The following is a 7,165-nucleotide window of genomic DNA, read 5'->3' as shown; positions in this document are numbered from 1 at the left end:
AGCCTTTGGCATTGTGAATTTTTGACTCTGGGGAATCTCAGACTTCCAACATGATAAGGTCATCATCTTACTTTTCCATTGTCAACAAAATAAAATAAATGTCTTAAGGTTTCTAGCATCTAAAAGAAATCTAACACATACTAGTAGTGAATACTTTCTTCCTCTTCTCAAACTTGATTACCCCCATGTGATTATTTAGGGGAAAAAGGGAATACTAGCATGTTGGGGCATCTTCAGCTATTGTTCTTATTGTGCTTATTGAAATTCCTTCTATGCACTGATATTCCTTCCCAGTATTTGTAACACATTTGTAGAAACAGTAAATTTCAGCAGAAGAGAGCTAAACCAAAGGGCTTCAAGTAATGCTGAGGCTGTAATTACTTCAGGCCAATGTAGCTATATAAAAATAGTAACTTCTTGAGGAAAGGAATTAATAGCCCAGTACAGTAATATAATTAGTGATAGCTTTCTAAGAAAAATTAATCTATTTAATTCATGGAGAGAAAAAGCTGTACGTTAGAGAGTTTGATCTATATTGGCTCAATTAACTAGGAAGGAATAAAATGTTCATTTGATCTGAAATCAAAAGTTATATCTCCATCTTGCTGGTCTACATTTACAGTAAAAGTTGTCACCAACAAATCTATACACACTGTTCAGTCTGAACAGAGAAAGCTCCCACAGCAAGGCATACCCTATGGAGGCTGGGTTAAGAAGCTGTTATATATAATAGTAAAATACAGGATGTTAAAAAAAAAAAGAGTAGCAACCAAAAAGCACCTGATCTCTGCAGTGCTCTGGAAAGCTCACAGAACAAACACAGCTCAGAGGGAAAGGCAATATCTCCTCTTCTCCTGATTCCCCTTCTAGCTGCAGGGCTTGTCAGATACCTGCATCCAGCTGTTCCCATGCACCTTGTTCATGTGTTGTGCACTATATTGGCTTCACATGCTCCTTACATTACTGGTTGTAAAGAGGACAACCAATGCCCATAAACTGTAGTTTGCCATGAAACTCTTCCCTAACAAATTACTGCTACAACATCAGCTCTTGGAATAGCATTGGCTCAGCAGTGATTTCATAAGTGTTCTCAGCAGCTGAGTCCCCACACTCCAGCATCTCCCAGAAAACTCCTGCCACCCCTGTGAAGATATTTCCACCCAGTGCAGCTTTCTGGCTATCAGGACCAGCCTCATGCCCTTCAGATTTCCTGAAGACTTGGCCAAAACCAGAACCACTTTTTTTTTTTTTTTTTTTTTAAAAAAAAAAAGAAAGATCTGAATAGCTGTCATTACTGTTATCCCTGGTATAAATCACAGCCTAGAGCAGCAGCACTATTTTTAGAAGAATAGCAGCAAACTATCAAGCATGACACAGAAAAAGAACTAGAGCATGAGTTACCGTAGGAGAAACCCTTGAGAAGGACAATTGGAGACTTTATATAAGACACCAAAAAGAAAGCAGGGGACATACTGTAGCTGTAGGGACTTGTATTAGCTGTTGGAGTGAAGCCATACTCCCTCCATTCCCACCATCCCAAGTCCACTGCATTCGAACATTTTCTGAATGACAAGAGAAATAGCGGGAAGATACTGTCATAAATGAGAGATGTTGAGTGGAGCAAGACACACATGCATATGCCTGCAGTACCCAATCTGACTGTAGAATCAGTACTGTTATGGACCATTCCAGGCTACAGAAAACTAGTTTTTAAAAGTTTGTTTTCCCTAAATTAGCCCCTAAAATTAAATCCCTGTAACTTTCTCTGGCCTGACTTCAGGAGAAAAAGCAGAAGAAGTAACTAAGCAGGCCTCTCAAACTGAACAACATTTTTTTTTTTTTCCTATCAGTAATGGTGCTTTTTTTCCTCTAGCCACTTTGATTCCTTAAAAAGAAATAAGCTCTGCTGGAAAACATCACCTTTATAATGGATTAGTCAATCTACTTCATCCACCATTCCCAGCCCAAGCCTTTTATCAGACTGAGTTAGGAGGTACATCAGCAGTCAAGAACACCCAGGCACCAAACATTACAGGCTGTACCTGCAAAGCCCTGAAACAAAATAGGTTCATGATTATCTTTGCTTCTTCAGCTGCACTGGAGTGGCAACATTTTGCAACTAAGCACTTCACTGCGATCTGCATGTGCATATGCTCACCAAGTTCTAGCAAAAAAGGTGCTTACAATAAGACATACTCTTGCATAGTACCAATGACATTCCTAGAAGCATTTTGCTAATAAGTAAATGCAGTTTTTGCCATTAGCAGTAAATATAACTTCAAATATAGCTTGAGAGGTACTTATTAGCATTTTTAACAGCTTGCTATGGATCTGTAAAGGGTATGAATTAAAAATCTTTAAGTGATTTGAGGAAAGTTCTGCAGATGACTGCCTAAGCAAAGTGGTTTGAATTATTAGGATACAGACTGTCACAGGACTTTTCTGAAGCTGTATAAGACATGCTGTAGCCTTGCTTCAGAAAGCAGTCATAATGAGTGCGTCTTTAACATTGGCAAATGGCATTCTATAAGCACATGAAATTTTAAGCACATATCAAACCAGACTCTCAATGGAAATTTTACTAGGTACTCTCATTACATTCTTGTTTGTTACATTTTAAGTTGCACCCTTGAAAGTTCATGTAGTTCCTCAGCCCGCAGGCTGTTTCATTGGATGGCTAGACAGTATGCAGTGCCTATTGTGGCATAAACCACACCCTAAATAAGTTTCAGATTTTTCCATTCTAGAAATCAGCACATAAGAAACCTGCAATTTACTCTTGGGTGAAGGGGAAAACAAAGGAGATACTCCCTTACCAAGCATATTTTCAAAATAACAAACCATGCCTCTCAATTGAGTGAAAGCTTTAAGATAAAGCTATAAGACTATTGTACTCTAATACCTTAATGCCTCCCCAGTCTAATAAACTCAGATACTATGCCATAGAACAAAGAAAATAACTACTACAGAAAATATCCAGCACAAAACAAAGGGAAAAGAAAAAAGAAAAAACACCACAATAATAAAAAGTATTTCCTAACACAAACATTTTCTCAGAAATGGCACATTTCAGAAACAAACCTCCTGCCAGAGCTGTCTTGGCAGAGCTGCCTCCTCCCAGCAGGATAGGGCCCTTCTAGTGCAGAAACACAAGGGGGAGAGACCTGAATATGTGGCCACTGGTGGGGAGATAAAGGGTGTCCCCAGTAATGCCAGCTGTGACTGTAAACCAGGTGAACAGCTTCATCTAAAACAGATGTGTGGGTTGCCTGTGGGTGGGAGCCTTACCTAGGGCAGTGTTACGCTCCTATCTAAACCTGCCCTTAGCCCTGGGCAAAAGGAAAAACCTTCTTCTTAGACTAAAGGGTTTCAGCATTGAACTCATCTGAGTGCCTGTGCCTGGGAGATGAGGTGCCTGAAAGAGCAGCTTTGAAAGTAAAACATTTTTTCTGCTATTTCATAATGTTGGTGTGTTCAAAAGCACTTGGACTAACACTACTAAAGTAAAACAGATTTCAAGCAAAAAAACATGCATTAGCAGAAGCCAAGTGACAGATTCAGGCAGCTATTCTAAGTTATACGGAAAAAAAAAAAAATGCCCAAGTGTTAGCCAGAAAAGCAGGGATCTGCAGGGCGGTGGCCCAGGAGTGATGCGGCGGGGAGCTGGGAGAGCCATCTGAGGTAGAGCGGAGCTGGGGAGCGCCCGCTGCTCTCCCAGTCCCCAGCCCTGCACCTTCCTTCCCTTGCCTGGGAGTGGGCTGGGCCTCGGCTGAGATTTAGGGTGCTTGGTGCACTGTGAGTGTAGCTGGCAGCGTCAGGGAGCCACAACTTGAGGCCTCACCCAGGAGCTACCTGGTGTCAACTAGGGAGGCATTTTTGGAGACACTCGAGCAGAAAGTCTTGTTGGGGTTTGGATGATTAATAAGCTCAGCATGGAGCAGTTTAGCACAAACCACTTGGGATGTGCATTGAAAACATGACCCTGGGCACAGGGAGAAGGGGTAGGACATCCACTCAAGGCACCAGGGGCTGCAAGGTGGGGTAAGCACCATGTCCTCCATGGCTGCACCAGCTGGGGGGCCCTGGGAGGTGCCACCAAACCAATGCAGTGTCCCAGGCTGGATGCAGGTGGGTGATCATTGAGTTTTCACCCCATCCCCATGGCTGCTGCTGGGAAGCCTAGATCTGTTTCACTGTGTTTATGAGGGAAGTCAGTTTGCAAAGGACTTGTGCTTCTTTCTACTGGGCCTCCAGAATTACAGATAGTGCTGTCTCTGCCTCTCTTCTCAGTTGATTCTCCCTGAGGATGTGTTACTTTGGACACCAGCATTTCTGCCTGATTCATTTAGCCTGAAACCCAGAGGCTCACAGGACAGATTGGAAGGACTGACATCAGCAGTAGAAGACTAGGGCTTTCCAGGCAGGTGCCCCTGTGTGTGTGACGATATCAGAAACCCTGAACCTTGTTGTCTCAAACTCCAGCTAATCCCAGCTGATCCTCCCACCAGTGAGGCTGAATGAAGAAAGCTTTTGTCTTCAGACAGATTAGTCTTGACCCTCTTTGTGGCTTTGCTAACAAATGAAACTTCTGCTTTGAGAGAGAGATGGTCAGTGACAGCGGGAGCACACCCCTGCAGCAGGGGAAAAGGACTGAATTCAATAACACAATAAAATTCATTTGTGACACTAAGTAGGAAAATTATACTGTTCAGCTTCGCTAACGTGTGTGGTAAACCAACCTGGGAGCTGGGAGTATAAAAACGAGTCAAAATACAGATTGATTCTGATATCAGTTCTTTTTTTATCCTTTAAAACCATGGACAGGAATGTACAGCTCCACAAAAACGGAGGCCAAACATACGAAACCAAAACATATCCTGGTATGCTGCATGACAGTTTTTCTAAGGTTATTTCCTTTCAACCACGCTCACTCTAAAAGCGGCTTCCATTTGTAGTTAAAATAATTGTGGTACACATTGCACACTCCTTGAAACACAATCTTTGTCATAGGCACTATGATTATTTTTCTTCTGTTTATATTTCTGTTTTTACTGGTGAAAAAATAAACACAGTTGAAAATAAACACATTTTACCCCCCCTTCTTCAATGTGTTTAGGCTATGTGATTAAGTGGATATTCTCTCCAGCTATTTAGATGAATAAACTTTAAGTTGGAGCATTCACTTCTGTGTTCTAAAAAAAGTTGTGTATGTATGTAGCTTTACATATATCTCTACATGTATTTCAGAAGCCCCAAATCCAACTCAAGTGTTTATCAGTGATTTTATTGACAAGTGAATCAACTTTGTTGAAATAAAATAGTTGTCTTGTTTCAGTGAATGGTTCAAGACTTTTGGTGGCTAAAAAGAAGGTTTCACAAGACTCGTCTTATGCATTGAGAATGCTCAGACTTCATGTCCATATTAGGTGCTGTTTCATGCATATCTACAGATCAGTTTTAAGGTAAACAATTTTATGTGATATGGAAAAGATCTAGTGATCAATAAATGAAAGCCTGAAATCAGGTATCACTCTACAATCGAAGTTCATCTGTTTAAATGAAGCCTAATTGACTCTACTTGGTAAGTGCCAGCGAAAGTCTGAAATACTGTATATATGAACATTAAGACTAGTTATGGGAACCAATCATTCCACTTTTATTTCTGGACATCTTAATGTCCTTGTTGACTAAATTCTGAGTTTTGAAAAACTATTTAACCAACAAATCAGGCACATGATTCGCAAAGGCAATTCTTCCCTTGCAGTTATTCCAACTATCCCAGCTGGATATTCACAGTGAACAAACCATGTTTCCATCACCTTAATTCCATTTTTAAGTGCCTTTAGTTCAGGGATTTACTCCAGGTCACATCGGCAGCCAATGAGCAAGGAGTGCAGGCCACTGCCTGGTCTTCTCTCAGCTAATTAAAGAAGACGGGCAAAGTGCTGCTGCCCAGATCCTACCCACAAGGATGGAAGGTAGCTATAGCACCTTCCTAAAGCATGGGTGTTTGCATAGTGATGTGTTCTCTTTATTCTCTGAAGTCATCTAGAGACAGCTTTCAATTAAGGTAAATGCAAAACTACTCTGCTACTTACTGGAGAAATTGAAATGAAAACCACAACGTGTTGCCAATCTATATGGGGTTAGAAAGGAGCCTTGTTTTAAAGGACTGTGATTTCTAGGGTTTTTTTCCGTCACCTTTTTATCTCAATCTTGAGAGAGTTTTTCTTTTTTAGCATAAGAGTCCTCCCCTACCATGAAATCAAATTCCTTGCTTGATGAAGGGGCTGAGCCTGCAGAATGCTCCCTCACAGCCCTGAGTGCTGCCTGTAAGGCTGAAGGAAAGACTGGTGTGCCCTGATTGCCAGAAAGTGATTCAGGGCTTCGTGCGACACCCACAACTCCGTCAATGGTGTGCCACTCCTGCCTATGTAATAGGAATGTCCATTAGCCAAATGAAACTGAGATGGAGGTTAAGGAGAGTGGTAAATGCTGTCCTGAGCTCTCTGAAAGTCCATCCTGAGATACTACAAACCACCAACAATTTAAAACAGGCTACCAGTTTATATACATCACAGCCTGCAAATAAAAGTGATCAAACCATACAGAGTCATTTTAACATTATTGGTCTGTGCAAATACTAGTGGAACTAGCTGGAAAGGTTTTTGGTAATTAGCCCTTACTTATGCCCCTGTACCCTCTGCAGAGAAGGCAGAGCTCATCTCTTCCCTTAGCTTTGCTTAATGTTTTAAGGTACATTGGCTCTTGGAAAGAAAGAAGGTTTCTTAGGAAGAAAGACAGACTGGATAAGCACGCACATGGACAAAACCTGCTCCCCTGCCAGGGTACCAGTTCCTCCTCTGAGATCAGAATTTTAAAGACTTCATCCTGAGCTGCTTTGGAAAAACCCTGCCGTTGTTAGCTAAGATGAAAACTGAAAATGTGGACAGTCTGAATTTCCCTTCACTGCTTCTCTATACAACACACAGAGAAGCAGCATAGAAAATTGTATTTTAAAGATAGCTTTGTTAAATAGAACAGATAATGTGAACGATCAGTCTGGCAGCTGATCCATGCTTAAGACCTGAATGCATACGATTGCTGCAGAACAAGTATGGAGAGTTTTCCTTGTATACATGATTTTGGACTACAAGATGCAGCT

Source organism: Leptosomus discolor, chromosome 6 (assembly GCF_034619465.1).
Source record: "Leptosomus discolor isolate bLepDis1 chromosome 6, bLepDis1.hap2, whole genome shotgun sequence".
NCBI lineage: Eukaryota > Metazoa > Chordata > Aves > Leptosomiformes > Leptosomidae > Leptosomus > Leptosomus discolor.
This window is presented reverse-complemented; position numbering follows the sequence as displayed.